Below are 15947 nucleotides of genomic sequence, written 5' to 3'. Positions count from 1 at the left end.
ATTTTTTTGTTCCTCTGTGTTTTGTAATTTGCTTTGAGCTTTGTAGTCCCAGTGTGTGCTAAAATTAACAAATGAATAGCTTTATAGAAAGGATTAGTATTTTAGTTGGAATGTTGCAGGATTAATTAGAGCCCTTCTAGTATGCAGGCCATAATTCCAGATAATGTTGCAGCCCATGAGGCTAAAGTTTGAATCTCCATAAGGTTTGGGTGGTACTTGGCATATGCTTATAACTTTGTTCACTTTGCTTAATGTATGCTTGTCTAGGGATGAGAGCTCTTTAAGTTGTACCCGTTAGTATTACCACTTTGCATTGGTGACATGCCAGTCTGTTACGAGTGCAGGTCTGCTGTACAGCCTCTGTTGAAGTTATTTCTAGACACTTTTTTGCCTGAGCCGCAGAAAGTTGCTGCTTTCAGTTGATAGAAATGGAGGCAGATTAAGACCATACAGCCTATCCAGTCTGCTCATCTAGGCTCCCTGTTGAGCCCGTAGAGATCTTATGTACTTGTCCCAAACTCTCTTGAATTGAGATACTGTTTTTGTCTTCACCACCTCCCCCGGGAGGCCATTCCATTCACCCACCCTTTCAGTGAAGAAGTGTTTCCTCAGGTTAATTCTGAGTCTATCCCCTTTCACCTTCATCCTATGCCCCCTCGTTCTGGAGCTTTGTTTCAGTTTAGAGAGACTCGCTTCCTCTGCATTTTATGCCGCATAAGTATTTAAATGTCTTGTATCTCCCTTCTCCCACCTTTCTTTCAAAGAATACGTAGTGAGGCCCAGATGCATCAACCAAACGTTAAAAAATAAGAATCGTAAAAGTGCTTAACGATTTTAAAAAAACGAGGCATGCACTACCAAAACACTCCAGAAATGTTTGGATCGGTATTGCAAAGTAGAATGTATCACAGAATCGTTAAACCCGTCGTTAATCAGCGCCTAAAGCATGCGCAGAGCAGCCCAAGCTGTCAAACAAAAAAAAAAACCCCCCACAAACACGTGTGTTTCGGGAGGGGGCAAAGGCACTCGTCATGAGCGTCCTGTATGGACGCCTTGCTCCCCGCTCCCCCCCCCCCCCCCCCCCCGGCACGAAAGATCTCCAATTTTAGCAGCCCCGGGCCGGCCCTCCTCTCTTCCTGTATTCTCCCACACTAGCTCCGCCTCCTGCCATGCTCCGGTCCCGTGCTCGCCCCCGCCGCCCCCCCCTTTGGTTGTGGCTGCCGCTCCCCCCCCGTCCAACGACCCCCCCTTGCCTTACTGGCCCGTGCAGCGCCTGTCACCTCTGCTGCACGGGCAAGAACAGCTGATCGGCGAGTCAGAAGGCCTCAGACATCCCTTCTTTCTTACCTACGTCAGAGGAGGGCGGGCACAGGAAGAAAGAAGGGACGTCTGAGGAGGCCTTCTGACTCGCCGATCAGCTGTTCTTGCCCGTGCAGCAGAGGTGACAGGCGCTGCAAGGCGTCCATACGGGGACGCTCATGATGAGTGCCTTTGCCCCCTCCCGATCCTTTTTTTTTTTTTTTTTCTTTTTTTGGTGCTGAGGGAGAGGGGAGCAGCAGCGACCTGGGGCGTCAATAAAGGACGCCCCTGACGCGTTTTTGGCCCCCCCCCCCCCCAGTTATTTTTTTTTATTGGATTTTGTTAACTTCTAGTAGACAGCCCTAACGAGAGGTACAGACTCGTTAGATTTCACGGTGTTCTCCTGCGTTAAACGAATCGGAAAAGGTTAGTGCATGTCATTTCAATGGGATTTGTAGAATTACTCATCTGCATTCATTTTTCGTTAGCTGCTACTGTCGTCGGAAAATAGGCTTTAGTGCATGGAAAGGATAGGAAATTCTTCCTTGAGGGCTCATTTAACGATGAAAAACGTTTAGTGCATCTAGGCCTGAGTCCCTTGTCTGGCCCAAAATGCTTTGTGACGAAGACCGCTGATCATTTAGTAGCCGCTCTCTGGACCGATACTATCCTGTTCATATCTTTTTGAAAATGTGATCTCCAGAATTGTACACAATATTCTAAATGAGGTCTTACCAGAATCTCCCCCCCCCCCCCCCCCCCCCCCCCCCCCCAAGATCTCTGTACAATAATTACCCATAATTCTGGATATTCTTCAGTACAGTGGAATTGAGTTTTTGTAGTGATTGTAACCCGCTTTTTCATAGAAGCCTGTGAACAACTAGGAAGAGAGGCTGAAATTTGATCTTGTGTGGGTAGGAAGTCCTTTCAGTTGGCAAAGTTCTGATTTGTACATGATTTGATTGCATGCTGATATCACTGTTGAACAGAGGGAACCAGAAACCTTGATTATAGGGAAATGAAGGTACTGTTGGTGTTTAGTGGTTATACTTTTCTAGTACAGTCTAGACATAAAGCAAAACTGTGATAATTCACAGTGCTACTAAATGAATTGCTTGGAACATGTTAGTTGCTGCCTTCAGTGCAACAGTTAAACCAAGAGGTTTTTATGTGCGATTTCTTCATAATGCACATCAGCGACACAATAGATACATTTTTTGAACCTTCTGACTTGTATGAAATGTAAGGTTTAAACCATTATCGGGGTCTTGTTGAGGGGGGGGGGGGCACTATTAAGACTATATGGACAAAGCTGAAGATCACAAGGAGCAGCAGTGGGATTTGAACCAGCCACCTCTGGATGTCAAGACTGGTGCACTAACCACTAGGCCACTCCTCCACTCCCCAGAAGTGGTGGTTTTCATGTTCTAAAGCTTTGCTGAAGATTCCTCTGGAGATCATTTTCTCAAGGATAAAATAAACTTCCAGGTACTTGCTGTTCGTTGCCCCAGGATGATTAAAAAAAAAAAATTCTAAGACAAATGCTGATTATATAATAACAAAAGTGATATGTCTAGCAAAAATAGAAATTGAGCATTTAAAAAATTTCCTTAAATGTTTATTTCACTTGATATACTGCCTTTCCAAAATTACTGATGGGAAAGAAGTTGAGCATACATAAAACTAAAAATGGCATTTCTAACTGCAGGCTGGTTCCATTCCTCTCCTCAGCCATTATTTGTGCTTGTTAAATGGCTGCTATTCAACGCTGAAATCTTAAATGCAGCCTCACTGAAAGTCTTTCAGGAACTGAGGGGAGACAAACAGTATCTTCCTGGACATTGAAGATGGGCTCAGATTTTACCAGAGAGTACTGCTTTATAAGAAGCCACATCCTGATGTGCATTGTCTTCCCCCCCCCCCCCCCTTTACTACAAGCCAGCTTGTAAGGTACTACAGCCGCGGTGACATAGATTTATTTATTTCTTGGTATTTATATCCCGATTCAGTTCAATGTAGCTAACATACATTTAAAGTATTACAATGAAAAGAGTATTCATGAACATGTGGATTACAAGAGTAATTAGGCATGACAGACAGACAAAAAAGTTATAGGAGCAGTCATTAGAAGGTTTGGGCACCTACAGAGAATAAACGTGCAGAGCATAACCAGGGCAAGCCATGAACTATGAAAAACAGAAAAGGGACGTATTCGTGGTATATGCTCCTCCGCTTCCGCGGGGGGGGGGGGGGGGGGGGGGTGTTGATCGGGGGCAGGTGTGCCTAAGTCAGTGCTGTGATCTCTATCGTGGGCAGGTTGGTAGTTTTGGGGGATGTTCAGAACAAATGTGGGCTGATCTTCAGCGATTTGTTTTCCCCTACCTTCAGGTCTGTCATATTCAGGTTTCAGGGCTGCTCAACTGTACTGTTCAATGGGGGAGCCTTTTACCAAATCTAAAAGTGTGTTTCTCAATGGGGAGGGGTATGGTTGGGGTATGTTAAGGGTTGGGAGACGGACCTTGATGTTGCCCTGTTGAACCAGGCAGAGGAGGGAGAGGATAGGTTTTGCCAGCTCTGTGCTCACGGCCACCCATATAATCTTAGCCTCTACATGGAAGCAACCGATGAGACTGGATTGGAGGCTGGTGCTGGAGCGGCTGGTAGGATATATATAGACTTGCAGGGCTCCAATGCCACTGGATAGGGGCCTTTGACAGGTAGTGGAAGGTGTTCCAGACTTGGTGCCAACACAGCTGGAGGTAGACTGAAGAATGTGCCTTTTGGGTACTTGAGGGGGAGGGGGGAGGTTTATATATAGGATTGCTTAGCAATGAGTGGATGCCAGTCAGAAACCACTTTGCACCTACATGGTTGTGTTGAAAGCAGGTGTTTTAACCCATTGTTTGCTTTTGTTTGCCAATAAAATGCAAGTTAAAAAGAAAGGAAGGCCAAGACACACATATGGGGTCAAACAGTTGAAAAGGACCTCATGGAGCTGGATATCAGAATGGGTTAATGAAACAAGATGGATGGATATGTGTGGAAGACATTTGTCTGCCTTGTGCTGACTGGCTCAAGAAGACATAATAAGTTTATGGGATGTTGGTATAAATCTGTGTCCCTGTATTTTTGCCATTTTGTTTTGATAACATTTAATGTAGAGGAGTGTGGTAGCCGTGTTAGTCCACTCTTAAGGTTATCAATAGAAATCAAACAAAATAAAACGTGGAAAAGAAAATAAGATACCTTTTTTATTGGACATAACTTTAATACATTTCTTGATTAGCTTTCGAAGGTTGCCCTTCTTCGTCAGATCGGAAATAAGCCTGCACTGCTGCTACTCATGCTGTATTGCAAATCTGAAGGTCAAATGAAAGTACAAGTGGAGGGAAGTCCCTTCAACTCCATGGCTTATTTCCGATCTGACGAAGAAGGGCAACCTTCGAAAGCTAATCAAGAAATGTATTAAGTTATGTCCAATAAAAAAGGTATCATCTTATTTTCTTTTCCATGTTTTATTTGGTTTGATTTCTATTGATAACATTTAATAAAATTGGTTTGAGTAAAAAAAAAAAGACTTGTTACCAACACAGCTTATGTCAGTACTTCAGCAGACCTTATTCTGGTTAGAGAATAAACCTAGTTTGAGCTGTTTTTGAGCTTTTCTAGGAAGAGCTGCCATGTGGTAGCATCGCTGGACTATTTAAGCTGCTGTGGTGTTGATTTAAAAAAAAAAAGTCCTGAAACTTAAACCTTCTGTGACTAGGTATCATGAGACAAGTAGCAAATGTAGCTTTTACTTCTGAGCCTGCTTCCTGGCATTGTTGAACTCAAAGATAGTAATTATCCCGCTGCTGCTGTCTTGTAAGGCGTATTTCAGTGCACATAATATACCGAAGCTAGGGAGAGAGTTTGCTCCACTGTTTGACTGCAGGCTAATGCCATGCTCTGGTTTTGTTCTTACAGCGATATTTGGGGGGGGGGGGAGGCAGGGACATTAAATTACGTACCTGACTGTAGCTGGCCTTGATCTTTTTTTGGGGGAAAAGAGTAATTTAAAATCCCAATACATCTGACTCTAAGCACTATTTTATATACGTTTTTGTATATTTGTGTGATGTAGAATTATTGGCCATTGCAGCTGTTGTGCAGAATGGACTTATTGTGCTTTGATAGCTCACATTCCATTTATTAGTCTACTCAACGTACTTTCCTATTAAACTACTGTTAGATCATATATTAAGAGTTGGCCTCTTGAAATCTCGGCAGCCATTTTCATGAAGAGCAAGCGGGAAAGAGTGGTCTTCTTTCCTGCCCTGAAGAAACTTCTAGACCACCAGGGCTGCAAGGTAGGCCCGGGAGGGGAGGGAGAAAAGGGGTAAGCTGCACGTGAATGGGAAGGAAGAGAGGAGAGGGGGGGAGAACTCTGCCGCACGTCTTGTATTCCGCCAAAACCGTTATATCACCCCTCTCAACTCTGCCGCACGTCTTATATTCCGCCAAAACCGTTATTCTCATATCACCCCTCTCCTCAGGTCACTTCACTGGCTTCCGATCAGATACCGCATACAATTCAAGCTTCTCCTCCTTACTTACAAATGCACTCACTCTGCTGCTCCTCACTCTACCCTCATCTCCCCCTACGTTCCTGCCCGTAACCTCCGCTCACATGACAAATCCCTCCTCTCAGTACCCTTCACCACTGCCAACTCCAGGCTCCGTTCATTTTGCCTTGCCTCACCCTATGCCTGGAACAATCTTCCTGAACCCCTACGCCAAGCCCCCTCCCTACCCATCTTCAAATCCTTGCTTAAAGCTCACCTCTTCAATGCTGCTTTCGGAACCTAACCTTTCGAACATATAGACTGCCCCAATCTGCCTGACCTATCAGATTAACTGTACATTTGTCTCTTAGATTGTAAGCTCCTTGAGCAGGGACTGTCCTTCCATGTTAAATTGTACAGCGCTGCATAACCCTAGTAGCGCTTTAGAAATGTTAAGTAGTAGTAGTAGAAAGGGGGAAATACAGCACATGGAGAGGAGAAGGAGACATGCTGCTCATAGATGGATGCTTTTTTGGAAATGTACATCTTTTCTAATTTTGTATTTAGACTACAGAAGAAAATGTATTTCTGTTACTTTTACCAGTATTTTCACTGCTTACAGAATCTGGCTTTCTTGGGGGATCAAGGTGACTGCTTTGGGGGTGGGATCAGGGGCTGGCTGGGGCAGGACAGCATTTTATTTTGTCCTCTTTTTGTCTCCCCGCAAATATGGTGAGCTGGTTGTTGTGTATCTGGATGTTAGTGTCATGGGATGGGAGTTGGTGAGCCTATCGTGGATTAAAGGTTAAAAGATAAACAGATGTGCCTATAGGCACATCTCAGAGATTTGGTTAACAACCAGGAATACACTCCCCTTGACTACGAACAGGCATCTGCTGATTCTTTGAATCTTATTTTCTACGTGCTAAACATGGCAGTCTCCTGACAGTTAAATTGAAGCGTAATTGGAAAACCTATGAGACAGACCTGGAATGAGCTGAGCTATACTGACTCAAAACCCTCTAGCACATATCAATTACTAATTAGGGGTAATGAATGTTTTCCATCTGGTAATTATAATACCATATTTTGTGGTTGGAATGAGAGAGGGATTACAAAGTTAGAAAATCTACAAATTGAGGAGGGGAAAATGTGGAGCTTTGATTTACAGCAGAAGTGTAGAGTGAGAAAGTTTGCTTATATGCTATTCCTACATTCACACCATCTCCCAATCAGAATCGTTCAAGAATAGGAGAAAAATTACAAGATTTCTTCAAACTAAAGGTCCCCCACAAGGGTAACAGTATCTAGGCTTCATGAAGAACTTTTAAGGAAGAACCAGAGGACGAGGTGAAGCCCTCAGATTGGGCAGGTGTTCTGTTTCTGTCCTCCATTGCCTAACTAAAGTTTAACCCAGTATTTAGCAAGGATCCCAAAACTGGAGAATGCCAGTGTAAATATATTCTGCATACTCAGAACCCATACATTAGTCCCAGAATACCTAAACTTGAGTGGTGTCTAAATGTGGGCAGTAGGGGAGCATTTGTACATGCCTTATGGACCTACCAAAAAAATTAGTCTACTGGACAGATTCTGGGCTTTTTAAGAGATTAGTGGGATGAGGTAATGCTAACCCCAGCAGGGATTATTTTGAGTCAGGTGAAAGCTTTGGATATAAAAGGAATGAGATTTTGTTAGGAAAGCATGTTAAGTGGGACAGTGTAATTAATTCTGGCATTTATATTCCACTTAACCAAGTTCAAGGCAGAGAACAATCACGTGTTATGAGCAGATACTCTATCTCTAGAGGGCTCACAATCTCAATTTATGTACTTGATATTGTAAAGTATTCTTCTATAATCCTGCCTGTGGAGTCGCTTAGGTATGTTGATGGGCTAGGAACAACTAGCCAAAATCATCCCTAGAGGGAAAAGAATTATTTTGGTTTGGGAAGTATACATTCAAGAGCTAACCAAGAGCATGTAGTTAGGAACATCTTTATATATAAAAGGCACCACCAACGTTCTAAATGAAGCCTCCAGCCGGAAGTGTGAAGGGGGAGAGATATCCGGTTTCCCCATGAGTGTCTGCCCCGCCCTCGCTCTCTCTGTAACACAAACAGTGAAGGAAAACACAGCAAGCACGAAATCAAATCGCTCTCTGTAACAGTGAAGGACTCAGAAGGGGGAGGGGAGAGAGGGCAGAAGCCCTCACTATCTCTGTAACAAACACAGCACACTCCCACATGCACACAGAAGAAAACCTTGCTAGCCCCCGTTTCATTTGCATCAGAACGGGGCTTTTTTAGTAGTGTCAAAATAATAGATCTAATTTTGATATGGCTAGGAGATTCTTGAGAGAGAGACCTGTGAACTCATTCAGAGATTGAGTTTAAGAATGGATTGGGCTGAGTGGTTTTATAACAAGCCTTCCCAAAGATTGTAATGTGTTAAAATCATTGGAGAGAGGCAAGGGGGAGGGGAAAGATTTAGAGAAAGAACAGATGGAGAAAAATGTAAAAAATTATAAAAACAAAACAAAAAAATGCAAGTTGTATTTCCAAGTAATATCCTGCTTCTTTAATCACGTAATCCTCATTGAACTGCAAGGTATACAATGGGATATAAATGTATTAATGTTAATATGCAGTTCTGGTAACATCTCAAAAAAGATGGCTGAATTAGAAAAGGTACAGGGAAGCAGGATGACAGTAATAAAGGGGATGGAACTACTCTGTGAGCAAAGACTAAAGAGGCTAGGGCTCTTCATCTTGGAGAAGATAATGATGGACCTATAAAATCATGAGTGGAGTGGAATAGCTATATGTCAATCACTTGTTTACTCTTTCCAAAAGTACTAGGACAAGGGGCATGCAATGAAGTTTAATTTGTATATTTAGAACAAATTGGAGAAAATGTTTCTTCACTCAGTGTGTAATTAAACCCTGGAATTAATTGCCAGAGCATGGGCTAAATGTTAGCTTGCAGGCTTAAAAAAAAAATGTTTTGGACAAGTTCTTAGAAGACCATAAACCATTAAAATTGACTTGGGGGGGGGGGGAATCTATTGCTTATTCCTGGAATAAGCAGCATGAAATCTATTTTATTCTTTTTGGGATCTTACCATGTACTTGTGACTTGGCATGGCCACTGTTGGAAAAAGGGTACTGGACTTGATGGACTTTTGGTCTGTCCCACTATGGCAGTACTGATCCCTAAGGTACCAAAGGAACAGGTCAGGCTGGTATCAAGGGCCAGTACAGAACAAAGTACAGCCCAGAGGAACCTGCATAGTTTCTCATTCCCTGATTAGATCATTGCAACTACATTGATCATGGAGGTTTGTTTTGCTGAGAGAGCAAGTTTCCTTGAATTACAGCCATATATACCAGTAGTATTAGCTGTTTTAGTGCAGGTTTGTAGATATAATACTGCATGTTTTAAAAGTTTAAACCCACAATTGTTGCAATTACTCTGTTCCTAGTTAAATATTGTGCCCACAGTTTGGAAAATATGCAATGGCTTTGGTTGTGTCAAATCAACAATATTGTGGTACTCTATAACTAGTGCTATAATCAATAATTGCAAAAAGAAAATGGAGGAAACAGCCTCAAAAGTCTGCGGTACTTATGTTTAAACTGTTTTATTAACGATTCTCACAATACAAAGTAGTGTAGAATATGCATATAGCATTGCTTGATATACAAAACAGCATTCTTACAACACATTCAACTTCGCCAAACACTTTTCGTCCCCATTTTTCTCCCCCCTCCCCTCTTAACAATTCCTTGGCCCATGCTAACATTAGGTTTTAAGTGACTCTTGTTCCTAATATCATACACTTGAATACTACATTAGGTACAATAGTGCTTATCACAAAATATCAGTAAGCTAAACATCAAAGCTCTAGAGCATTGCCAAGCTTTAGCCATATACATCTCACTCAACCCCTCCCACCCCCCACCCAATACCTCCCCCCCTTGCAAGCAGAATTCCACTCTAGACTAAATTTACTACTCCAAGCTACCCATACTCTCCATTATTCCACTATTTATCAGGCAAGTCTGCGGTACTTAATGAAAGTTCATAATTTAGTACTCGACAAACAACTTCATCACTGACCAGAAAAACCTCCCCAATTTTTTTTTTTTTTATTACAAATTTTCTAATTCATTTTTGTTTTTATTCCTTATAAGACAGCATGCAATAACACTAAATGTCACAACTTATGCATTCAGAACTTTTTATAAACTAGTAAGAGGCCCATTTCTGGAGCAAATGAAACGGGTGCTAGCAAGGTTTTCCTCCCCAACACACCCTCCTTCTCCCTCCCTCCCTATCTACCTACCGACCCCGTCATCGTTCTGACGCCATTGTTCCGCACCTCCTGAACGCACCGTATGCTATTGCTCCGCCCTCGGTGTGTGATGCCATTGCTCCGCCCTCAACGTCATCACGTTTGACGCGAGGGCGGGGCCCCGAGACTTGGCGATTTCGGTGGCTTCACCACCACGAACCCTTCGAACCCGTCTTGAAGGAAGTGACATCAGTGTCTTCAGAACTTTGAGGGTGAGTTTTATTATATAAGATGTGGCACTTATCTTGACGGTCCCAATGGGGTCCTGTTTCGCCCAACAGCATTATCAAAGGAAAATATCCATTGTTATACCATGCATTAACTCACGATAAGGAAGAAAACATAAAAGAATTAGAAAATTTGTAATTTTTGAAGGTTTTTCTGGCCAGTGATAAAGTTGTCAGAGTATTAAATTGTTATGAACTTTCATTAAATACTGCAGTCTTTTGAGGCCTTTTCCTCCACTTTTTCTTTTTTTCCCCGATTATTATAGCACTGGTTATTGAGTACCACAATATTGGGAATGGGACTTGTATGCCGCCTTTCTGTGGTTTTTCCAACTACATTCAAAGCGATTTACATATTATATACAGGTACTTATTTGTACCTGGGACAATGGAGGGTTAATGACTTGCCCAGATTCACAAGGAGCTGCAGTGGGAATCGAACTCAGTTCCCCAGGATCAAAGTCCACTGTGCTAACCACTAGGCTACTCCTCCACTAGCAACATTCCATGTAGAATCTCAAATAGCAGCAACATTCCAGAATCTCAAATAGGGAAAGGGAAATGGGACTTGATATCTTGCCTTTCTGTGGTTTTTGCAACTACATTCAAAGCTATTTACATATTATATACAGGTACTTATTTTGTACCAGGGGCAATGGAGGGTTAAGTGACTTGCCCAGAGTCACAAGGAGCTGCAGTGGGAATCGAACTCAGTTCCCCAGGATCAAAGTCCACTGCACTAACCACTAGGCTACTCCTCCACTCATTCCACCAATAAGAGCCAACCTCATCAGTGATGTCACAATGGCTTGATTGCCCGATACTTGGCTCACTTCTGATATTGTGATGTCATAAGGGAAAGGGGAAATGGGACTTGATATACTGCCTTTCTGAGGTTTTTGCAACTACATTCAAAGTGGTTTACATATATTCAGGTACTTATTTTGTACCAGGGGCCATGGAGGGTTAAGTGACTTGCCCAGAGTCACAAGGAACTGCAGTGGGAATCGAACCCAGTTCCCCAGGATCAAAGTCCACTGCACTAACCACTAGGCTAGTCTCATGGAAAGCTTTTGTTTGGTTGTGTCAATCCAAAATAGCTTTGTATCCTATTTCTAATACTGTCAAATCCAGGTCACATGGATCGGTTCTTGGTCCTTTTTTTTTTTCCCCTTCATTTTGTTGTAACTTCTAGTAATCATATATACCAACATTCTAAATTAAAAAAAAAAAAAGTTTTACATTTTTGTAAGTTTCAGGCTTCATTCTATTCCTCCCAGTAGACAAACCATCTGACTAGCTTAGCCTAAAATAAGTAGGGTTGACAGATTGGACCATGGAGGGGGGGAGGGGAGGACTGCATTCTTAGAAAGGATAGTGGGGGGTGGGGACAGCGCAGGTGGTTAGTGCTATCAAGGACTTGCTTCTGATGCTCCAAGAAAGATCAGTGGGGTTAGCGGAAGGCATCTGTAAAAGGGAATGTCTTAAGCTCTAGAGGCCTTGGAGCGTTCAAGATGTTTGGGTAGCTCATTCTAAGTTTTGAATTTATGGTCCGCCATACCTTTCGGTTCTTAGAGTCACATGGTGCTGGACATTACCAGGAAATACAAAAACAGTATAATCATCAAACTAATACTAACATCACTATTCTATGCTAATCTTTGTCAATTTTTGTTACCCAGTACATATTTTTGAGAGAGTAGCATTTTAAGGTGCTGTCTAAACATTTTACAGGTCATTGAAATAGCTAAGAGAGGAGGTCTTCTTGCTAAATTTTGCTGCTTGATATGCCAGAAGTTTCTCAAACAGCTTTAATCTCCTTTATGCCTCGAAGTAAGAAAAAGAGAAAAAAAAATTAGGTCTATTAGACTCGAGTTAGTAAATTAAAACAAAAATGGTCATGCCAATAATGAGGGGCTAATCCATTTAGTTTTAAATAAAATCTTTGCTTCTACTGGGAGCCAATGTCACATAATATAAAAATGAGGCTTTATATATTTCTAATGAAAAGATGAGTCTTATAGCTGTGTTTTGAATGGCTTGAAGCTTTTTCAGTACCAATTTAGGACAGCCCAAATCGATTATATTAAAGTAATCTAATTGACAATAAAAGAGCTTGTACTAATAAATCTTTTTTCAAAAAAATGTATGAATTAGTGTTTTCAATATAAAAGATTTCTTAATTAAAAAATTAACCTGGTTTTCTAATGATAAAAGTACTGACCAAATAGATTCCCAGTTTTTTAACAACCAATTCAAGCTTAAATTCAGTTCTGTCAATAGTTATAGAAGAGACATTAGAACTGGGATGATGATGATGATCAAGATATAAGAATTTAGTTTTTCTCAGTATTAGATTTCCACGTATGTACAGACATCCAATCTTCCACCAAATTGATGGCCTTTTTTTCCCCCCCCTCTGGTATGCATAAAAGGAATCAGAATGGTAATGTCATTTGCATAGCTGTAAGATAAACCACACTCCAGACACAATAAACCCAAAGAGAACATAACATATTAAATAGTTTGGGGGTCAAAGGTGAGCCGTGCGGGCATGGGTTACACCATTGCTATGAAAAATAGCCAGACATCTTAACTCTATATGAGCGCTAAGTAATGAATCTATGATCTGCCCTGTTATTCCTGTATCCTCAAGTGTATATAATTAAAATATGATCTACAACATCAAATGTGCATGAGATCAAATTGAAGGACAATATCCTCACTAAGGATTTAACATGCTTGCCCAAAAGAGAACCAGTGACAGTTTCTGTACTATGCGCAGATCTAAAACCAGCTTGAGATACATGCAAAACGTTATAGCCACGATAATCAGTAAGCTGAGATGTAACTAATCCCTCTAATAGTTTAACAAAAAATGCATGGGTGCCACTGGTCTGTAATTAGGCAGTAAATCATGTGCCTGCTTTTATATTCAAAATAGGAGTAACCATTATTTCCCAAGTTCTGAGGGGAAAGACCATGATAAGAACTGTGGCTAGTTAAAAAGATGGAAGTGAACTCACTGAAGCCACTTTTATAAGGACTGGAGGACAGCTGTCCAGTTGACAGTATGATTTGGTGTATCTGTTTCCCACTTCAAAGCAGAGAAGGTTGACCAAAGTGTATCTACAGGGATGGACTCCTACATTTTCAGACATATAATTATTTTGGTTATCAAACTGTGAATGAATAGATATTTTAGTTCAGCTAATTGATGGGAGGTAGGTTTTTTTAATCACCTGGGCCACTCAAGTATGGACAAGTGTCTGTTAAATCATTAACCAATTTAAGCAAATATTTAGTATCAATACCTACCAATTTAGAATAATCTGTTTTGATTTGCACAATCTTTTATATTTGTGAATAGCACTTCTCCAATTAGTTTTATTAGTCAAGGTCTTATTTTTATACCAAAACCTGCTCCTGTTTTATACAATTTCATTTTTCCTTCTAATTCAGCATCAAACCGTTTAGGTCGCTCGTATTTAGGTTTAACCCTTAATGGGGCAATAGCCTCTAATGTGCCATTACAAAGTGAATCCCAATATACTATAAAGGTATAACCAATTAGCATTCTGAAAAATGAGAAGTCAATTTTTCCCCTAGTACTGTAGTTAATCTTCACTGTGTTGGAAGGAGCACAAAGTGATTTTCAATTTAAATTAAATTGGAGTAAAAGAATGATCTCACTATAATGATTAAGTCCAATAGAAATCGAAACATCAGTGTTATCAGTTGTAGGTTTGGAAAATCCCAATAAATGTAATTGGTATCCCTTACAATACATAATAGATGGACCAGGAACGTAATATAAATCCTTTATAATAGTTATCTTCTTTCTCTAAGTGCAAATTAATATCCCCCCCCCAATCAAATTAAGAATATTGAATTTTGAATTTCTAAAGGCAAAATCATAAAAATTGTTTTCTGACCATTAGTTATCTTCCTGCTCTCTGTGCAAATTAATATCCCCCCAAATCAAATTAAGAATATATTGAATTTGTAAAAGCAAAATCATAATGTTTTAATTTCTGACCATTTACCAGGAGGGGAATAAAATACATTTTGATTAAGACACAAAATACTTGATTAAAAAAAAAACTCTGTCCATTCAAACACATAAAATACCAGCTTTACCACTCCATAGTGACTAAACCTCTAGATCATAGAACTCAAATAACAAAAACAGAATCTAGGGTAAAAGCAGCAACAAGTTAGTTATCATGTTAATATACGAAACTTGCTGCATAGCACACTCGGTGCATGAAGGACTGCACAGAAGGGCAAAAGATGCCTCAAAAGCTAGCAAGGTTTATTTTTTTTTTTTTTTGTGGGGGGGGGGGGGGGGGCTGGTGACATCAACTATTGCTGTGGTCATGAACGCTGCTTCTTCCACAGTTGGTATTGCAAAGTAGGTGGAAATGGCACGATAGTCTAGTGGAAACCACAAGCCAAACTTTCCTTTATTCTGAGCACGGAGTATCAGTTTCAGGTCAGATATCTTTAAAATGCTGACTCTGAGAGCCTGTGTAGTCTACATTTGCTCATTTACAAAATACTCTTAAAATTTGCCTTCAGAGGCATTGGTGTGAAGCTGTTCATTTTTCTGAGTGGTGCTGCACCATCCTTCCGTTCTCTTTAGTATTCAGAGAAGCTGCAGTGGTCACTCACTCACTCTTCTGTATTTGAATGCATTGTATGTGTAGGGAGGGAGTGGTTCTTTCCTTTTTTTTTTTTTTTTCCATTAATGTTAGCTTTGACGTGTTCACTGTTTTGTTTCCCATTCCCTTGTATGTTATAGCAATCATCAAGGTTTTGTGAGGCTTTGTACGCTTGCTCCTGTGTTCACCCAAAGCCAAAGTTCAGATTTACTGAAGCACCAGTCTGGAAGCCCTCTGCTGGGCTTTAGATTGAAAAAGATAAATAAATCAGCAAATACCTCCTAAGGGAGGGAAGAAAACCCCATCACACCTGTCCCTGAAACTTGTTTCTTTCTTTTAAATCAGAATACTAGACAGGATTTAGGATTTGTGCCAGGACACCTCCTCTCGTGACTGGATACAATTAGTCTTCAGAGTTTTTGGTCCCTTGACAAAATGACAGGTTGGTTCTGTGTAAGCTCTCTGTACATGTATGGGTTTTCTGTTGATCATTTCTACTTATCGTTTTGGGCTGAAATAATTAAATGTAGGAAGCTGTTTTGTTTGAAGCAAAATTAGCCTTTTGCACAACTCTAGTTAAGTTCAGTGTAGTCTAGTCCCTGGCAGATTTAATGTACCAAAACGAAGAACCCATGCTTGCTAACTTGGGGTAGCTTCCATCTGTACACTCTGGCCAATATGTCCTTAATCCTCAAGAAATGAATTGGAAGAATAGTTAACAGTGACAAGAGTCAAACTTTGCTTCTGGGTGAATCTACATGCTGTAGGACTTTTGGGTTTCTTGTTACCTCCTAAAGCAGCCTCCTATAGTCTCATTGTATTGTATAACAGTATCATGGGGTGTGGCACAGAGTAGA

At 40.9% G+C, this 15947-nt stretch overlaps 1 protein-coding gene across 4 annotated transcripts in view; it reads left to right on the top strand.

The window, feature by feature from the left end:
• The window catches only part of BAIAP2 (BAR/IMD domain containing adaptor protein 2), a 137004-nt gene that overhangs the window by 73995 nt on the left and 47062 nt on the right, over positions 1-15947 (top strand). The window lies entirely within an intron of this gene.

This window comes from Microcaecilia unicolor, chromosome 6 (assembly GCF_901765095.1).
Source record: "Microcaecilia unicolor chromosome 6, aMicUni1.1, whole genome shotgun sequence".
In the NCBI taxonomy this organism is placed as follows: Eukaryota; Metazoa; Chordata; class Amphibia; order Gymnophiona; family Siphonopidae; genus Microcaecilia; species Microcaecilia unicolor.
Note: the sequence above shows the minus strand (reverse complement) of the source record. Positions and strands in the feature narration are given on the sequence as shown.